Below are 7323 nucleotides of genomic sequence, written 5' to 3' on the forward strand. Positions count from 1 at the left end.
GGTACAGGACAGCTGCCATATGTGCCATCTTAACACTACTCTGAGTAATAAAATCCAAGTGGCGAAGGAGAGAGACATCGTCGGTAGGAATGGTACCGTAAGGACCAATCTGCTGATCGACAAACTCAACCGCGTCAAATTCAGGGGCATCAAGGTTGAAAGGCTCAGTTGTTTTTTATTTTTTGTTTGGAGGAGCACCAGAAGTAGCAACAGAAGCTTGAGGAGGATCAACCAAACGAACCCGGGGAGTAGGGATTACCTTCCTCGCCCCCGGTGAGCTCGGTACGGCCGGCTTCGACTGAACCTGGGACGGCCCCTCCCCGGCTGCCTTGGCCGAGACGTTTTGAGCTGCAGTAGCCTTCCTTGCCCTTTTAAAGGCCTTCATGGATTCATTATTCTTAATCTTCTCTCCAAAGAAAACATAACAGCGGGAAACCAAGTTACAAATAAAAAAAGAGCTTACAAGAGATAAACTCGACAAAACAAGCAAAACCAAAAAATTAACCACTACCCAGCTCAGCTCGGAGGAGAGAGGGGTTGGTTAAAAATTTCTTTGTGTCGAGATGGGGAGGCTGCCCCCAGTTTTCTTCCAGCACAGTCACGAAAGCTTTCTCAGCCTCATCTAATATCTCCCACGTATATTTAGATACCATTACATTCTTTTGCCATTCCAAGGAAAATGCGGCTCATCATTCTCATCCAGAAAAAAAGGGCCGAGCTCCTTCAACAGCTCGGACCCTAAAAAAGTAATTTTTGAAGTCACGGAAAGATTTATCAAACATGGAGAAAACCTTTTTTCCCTGGGAAGCTCGGAAAGAAACCCACACTACAACATTTTTGGCCTAAGGTAACACTTACTCGAAGCAACATTTAACAAAAGTTGCCTTAGATAAAAAAGATAACATTTTTTATGAGTTACCTTTGAGTAAGGCAAAGATAACAAAATTTTTTACCACCTAACAAAATGGTTGTCTTTGATATCTAAAACAACACTAAAAAAATATTACAATAAAAAACATTTAAGACAACATTTTTAAATAAAAATACAACATTTTATAAAGGTTATAAAAAAGATTGAATAAATAACATTTATAAAATGTTGCCTAAAATTATTCACAATTAAAAATTTTAGAAAAAAACTTTTAATCATCTTCCCACCAATTATTTCCTAATCAAATAACTTAAAAAAAAAAAGAAAAGAACATATTTGCTTCAGTTCATCACTACTGTAAGCCCTAACACTTGAAACCAATCCCAAACGGCGACACACCCTCTCGATCGCAGCTCTCCTCAACATACGACAGGAGCTCTCGATCGCGGTGCTGTCCTCCACATACGGCGACTCTGCGGTGCTCTCTTTCACGGGCGACGGCGCGATGCTCCCTTCCACGGGCCTCGGCGCGGTCATCTTCTCCACGCACGCTGCTCCACGGCTCCTCCTCCTCCTGTGTCGGCTCTACTACGCGGTCTTCTTTGAGAAACTCCTCTCGTTCTCCTTCTTCCTCTTCTTCCCCTGTCTCGTCTCCTCCTCTTCGCAAGCTTTGACAACACTAAACGCTGCTGTAACCCCCTCCTCCTCTGCGTATTGGTAAGAAGCTTCTGAATTTTACTATGGAATGGAATTTTTGAATGCAATGATTCTGAATTTTAGTATGGGAATGTTCTGAATTTTAGTATGGGAATAGAATTTCTGAATGCATTGATTCTGAATTTTACTATGGGAATAGAATTTCTGAGTCACATTGAATCTGAATTTTTGGGGCTTTTTGATAGTTCTGATTTTGGGGGTTTTATTTCAATTTTTCTTATTTTTTTATGGTTTTATAAAAGGAAAAGCCTTTCTTCCCAGCAATAGTGTTATAATCAGGAATTTTTTTCTCTGAAATTTTTGTCTGTGGTTGAACTCTAAAGAGCACATTGAATCGTGATTGATTTAACTTATAGCTGATGTTGGAGAATTGAGGCAACCATTTGGTTATCTTATTGGTGCTGCTTACATTACATGATTTGAGTTATACTTTTTACCATTTGTATGCCTACTTCTTGAATTAAAATTGTCATTGATATAATTATTAGTTAGATTGACTAGAAACATGTAAAATGCTGGTGTTTAGTTTTGTTAACACCTAACATTGATCACAGAAATCTTAGTATTTTTACTGCTGACGTCGAGAGTTAGCACATAAACAATTTGCTTTTGTATGGACCATCATATATGTGATGGATTAAATGACAACATTCACATTATGACTCTTTGTGTTGCATATTCTTTAAATTTGGCCTCCTAAAAGTAATAGAATAGTTTATGATTAAGGGTTTTCTTTGTGCTGCATTCTCATTGTCATTAGGTACAAGTTCCAAGTCATGAACTAGAAATGGCCTTTCATCATTAAACTGGTAAGTTTATGATTGTTCATTGATATCCAGTTTTATTAGACCTCTTAATATCCATTAGGTAAACTCTTTCAAAATGTTAGGTCCCTTTTTTTAATAATTAAAACCATTTACAATAAGAAATGAAGAACTGAATGTCATTAAAGTTGGCCTGCTATTGCTCTTTATTTTGGGCTTGTACTTGATGAACACTGAACACAAGTATACTTATTTCGGTATCTTAGACTTTAAGCATGTATTTGCGAGTTGAAGTTTTTGGGTTAAGTTTGGAAGGGTAGAATGGACTTCGCCTTACACTAGAAAGCTATTCCCTTCTCTCCATTTTACTCTAAAATCAAAACTCACAAACATTTCCTTAGTCAATGTTTGAGTGTTCTATTTTCTGTAAGAAATATCACTCTTTATGATGTAATTTAATTTGTCCCTAAGTAAGTATGAACAAGTCTCAGGGCTCTCCAACTAGTGGTACAAAATATTCCATTTCGATCACAACGAAGGATGGCATGTTGCCTCTTGATATGTCTCCAAGTGCATAGCCACAACCATTTTTGCCTCTTTTAGCACCTTCGCCATTGACGCCTTTCAAAAACTATTCTATGCCTCAGTCTAAACTGTCAGGTACAGTAAACTTTTCCTTTTCAATTTGCTATTGTGAGATCATAGGTTGGAAATTTTTATTTGATAATATCTCATTTTCACATGTACTTATAACTATTTAACACATTATGGTTGGTGGTGAAATTGAAGGAAGTTAACTGGATAAATGGAGATTAAGTCTATTGTGATGCAATTATATCTTAGAAATGATTTTGGCTTATTCATTCATTAGGAAAATTTGTATATCCTTGCAAATGTGCTGACTTTGCATTTATTCCTAACTTCATCATATGATTAAATCCATTATCATGAATGAGACTATAAATAGCATCTTACCAACAAACAACGAGATCACTTTATTTTTCCTTCACCACATTATTCCACTCTTGTCATAGTTGTGTTTTGAGGTTAATCAGCCCTAACCCCATCATGAAAGGATAATTAAAAACAAGTGAACAATCCATTGTAAAAATTTATTTGAACTTAATTAATTATTTCGATGTCATGTAGAATTTGGCTGCCTTTTGCCGAGTCTTTCTTCGGACGCAATATTTGATAAATCGTCCGATGTTGGGTTCATGTGTGATATTAACGACAATATTGTAGCTCCATGGCCTTCATCATCATCGTCGCTGCTTCCGTCCTCATGCAATAGAAGTATGTATAAGCTCCATGAATATTTTCAATCAAATACATAAATAAATATTCTGTTACTCTTTTGCGCTATGTCTAATTTATTCATTTCTTGGACTCTTGCAACTGCAGAGACGAAACTTCCATCGCTTCCCACAGTGACATCTTCACAAAATTGATATCCATTTAGATTTGACTGCAGAGTATACATGCTAATGGTTGGATGAAGATTTCTGAAGAGATAAAAGCGATTCTTGGCATAATAGTGAAGCACAAATTCTTTTTGGTTTCAAATGAAAAACTAGTTTTTTTTTTTTTGTTCAAGGTCATCATGAGAAAAACATGTATTTTGTTTACTTATGTTTATTATTTATTTGACTTGGTAACTTAGCAAGTATGTTAATTGACACTTGAAAGACCTTTCTATATATATGCAATATATATTTAGTTTATTTTCTCTATATTTATTAAATTGAATTTAAATATTTAAATATTGTTAGTGTGTGTTATATATCCTTCAAATGTCATATAAATATAACAAAGGTAAAAAATATATTGCTTTAGATATAAAAAAAGAGAATCTAAGAAAAACTCATAAGGTGTTGCTTTAGGTCTATGAAAAAAGCAACTTAAAAAAAAATCTGGACAGGTGTTGCTTTAGGTATATGAAAAGGTAACTTAAAACAATTTGGACAAGTGTTGCTTTAAGTATTAGAAAATACAACTTGTAAAAAGTATTGCGATAAAGTCTTATCTAAAGTGTTGTGTTTGGGTCTTCTAAGACAACCCTTTCATGGAGTTGCTTTTTTTGTAGAAAAGGCAACGTTTTTTGAAGGTTGCCATAAAAAGGGTTCCTTTTGATACACAAAAGCGTTGCCTTAGACCAAAGGTAACGGCCGTATAGCCAACCCCCCAAAAAGCGTTGCATTTTGTCGAAAAGTGTTGCCTTTGATCAAAGGCAACACTTTTCCTTATTATAGGCAACGTTTTTAAAGGGTTGCCTCAACCCGAATTTGTTGTAGTGCCAAGCGGCTTTCTTCTTAACTACCCCAAGCTTTGTCAAAACAAAGAGATAAAAGAAGAGGGATTGTGAAGCAGGGATACCGAACTCATGACACAGCAATTGAAAGATTTTTATAAAATCCCAGGAATTGGGGTGAAGTTGGGATGGAGCTACATTACAGGACCATAATAGGTTGGTCTCAAAAGGGGTAAAGGGAAGAGTGATATTTATTTGACTAAAAAAAAGTCGTAGGCGTAGAAAAAGGGACGCTCTCCAGCAATTCGGGTAGAAAAACAGACCCTCTCCTCAGAATTTGGAGATACAAGCTCATAGTTCTTTTCATCACTACCATTACCATAAATCTTATGAAATTGCCTAAGTTGCTGACAAAACTCAGAGTCAACCAATGAAACACACAGAAGAACCATGGAATCCACCCAATCAGCTATGTCCTCAGGGACTTGGGAAGATGTCTCAACAATATTTTTGCGAGAAGACATGAGGTCAACTAGTCCTACAATAAGAAAAGAAGATTGGATTACTAAAAACATCTCGGACGAAAGCAAAACAACTCGGCCAACATAATCCAGCACAGTACAAACAACAAAAGGAAACCCCAAGACCCACACCAAAGATCCAGGGAAATCCTTTGGAGGCAGGCACAGAACAAGGACTCAGGAAAACCTACAAACTCACAACTTGATAACGACCCCTTTCAACTAAAGTGACACTTTGAGAAGAAGACTACAAGCCACAAATCAAAATAAAACCATCAAAATAAACTCCCAGACTCACCGTCCCAGTTCGATTAGCAAACGAAGCTACCAAGCAACAAAATGTATCAAATCATCGAAGACGCACCCCTTTTTCAGAGAAATAAAATCCCCCCAAACAAACAAAGAAAATGAAAACAAAGCATCGTTATCTTCTACAAAGTCCAATAGCAAGGAAAGCTATCAACAGAGCAAAATCAAGGGGAAATCTTTTCATAAGCAAACAAGTGCAGTTCACAAAACTCAAGCATTAAAGAACAACTAGAAGCAACAGCAAAACATGCAAAGCCCTAAAAAGCCTCAACAAAAATACCAGGAGTATGCATAAAGACGAAAAAGAAGCCAGAAAAAATACATCACAGTAACAAACAAACACAAAACTACAAAAAGGTTCAAGCTTTCCAACATACATTCAGTCAGAATCAAAGCTTTACCAGAAAAAATGAGGAGAACAATAGAAAGAAGAACCAACCTGAACAAAGGAAGAAGCTTCGAAGAAGATGGAATCCAGAGTCGCCCCTTTCACAGCAAGGAGAACACTAATCGCCAAGAAGACGTCGCAGGGAAGAAATGCGAAAAATGGCAAACTTCAGAAAACAGAAAGGGAGAAACAAAAGGGAAGTTACGGAGAAGAGAAACCGTTTTTTCTGAGTGTGAAATTCAAAATAGAGAAGCTAAGAGAAACAGGGCAATTAAAAACCAATTAATGAGGGTATTAAAACCCTCGCATATTCCCAAGGCTAAGAGCGCTAATGCAAAAGCGCGCGCTTTTAAGAAGAAGCAAAAGAAAACGTTTCATATTCAAAAAGGAGAACGCTACGAAGATGATGTCGACAAGGTGCTCGAGTTCTGCTTCACCAGAGAAGGATCGAAGTCCTAAAACTAAGACTCGACCTCAAAAAGAAAGACCGAGCTCGAGCAGAGGCACTGTTCATACCCTGGGTCGAGCTATCCGACCCGGGATGTTTAGCGACAAGGTGACCGACCTCTTCAGGTCAGGACCCCCGACCTCTTCTTTAAAAGAGTTCGGCCAATTCGACATGAAGGGCCCAAACAAGCCCAAATGACGGGACACAGCCCAATCTAAAGGCAGTTAAAGTCTAGAAAGATAAGGGCGGCTCCCCAGAAGATAAGATGACCTCGCTTAAAAGATAAAGATAAGATAACTAACTTATCTTATCTAAAAAGGTCACTCTACACCATTATAAATACACTGGAGCACCCAGGTATAACTCATACTCTGATTCTACTAAAAACCTTCTTAATACCCTTGCTAACTTAAGCATCGGAGTCCCTTGCAGGTACCACCACCCTCCGGTGACAAAGGATCAGCAGTGCAGTCAGTCCAACAAGTCGGGTACGACAGCTCCGGTCGCCACCCACCAGCCGGACACGTAAGCTCTGACCGGTACAGAAGATCTCATCCGAGATCGACCTACAGTTTCAGGTAACCCTCAGAACACCCGTCAATCTCGGAAAAGGAAAAAGTCCTAGCCATAACAGGTCTAGATCAAGGATGGATGACTCCCATAATTAACTACCTCAAAACAGAAACACTTTCTACAGATGAAAAGGAGGCAAGGAGGTTAAAACGGGAAGCACAATACTACACTATCATGAACAATACTCTATACAAAAGAGGGATTTCTATACCATTGTTAAAATGTGTACCGACTTCCAACACAAAAGAAGTTCTAGAAGAGATACACAATGGCATCTGTGGCAATCACCTCGGAGCGCAAGCACTTACCAAAAAGGTACTCTGGGCAGGGTTCTATTGGCCAACTCTACAAAAAGAAGCCCCAGAGTTCATAAGGACATGTCCACTATGTCAGAAATATGCCAACTTTCATATCGCCCCGCCAGAGGAACTCATCAGCATGACCTCACCTTGGCCATTCGCAAAATGGGGACTCGACCTTC

The 7323-nt window shown here is 38.1% G+C and overlaps 1 long non-coding RNA gene across 1 annotated transcript; it reads left to right on the top strand.

Annotated features, from left to right (window-relative positions):
- LOC107624369 lies at positions 1199-4076 on the top strand. Its single transcript, XR_001616859.2, has 4 exons — positions 1199-1588; positions 2349-3012; positions 3502-3648; positions 3757-4076. It is a non-coding gene; the product is annotated as an uncharacterized LOC107624369 (long non-coding RNA).

Source organism: Arachis ipaensis, chromosome B10, assembly GCF_000816755.2.
Source record: "Arachis ipaensis cultivar K30076 chromosome B10, Araip1.1, whole genome shotgun sequence".
In the NCBI taxonomy this organism is placed as follows: domain Eukaryota; kingdom Viridiplantae; phylum Streptophyta; class Magnoliopsida; order Fabales; family Fabaceae; genus Arachis; species Arachis ipaensis.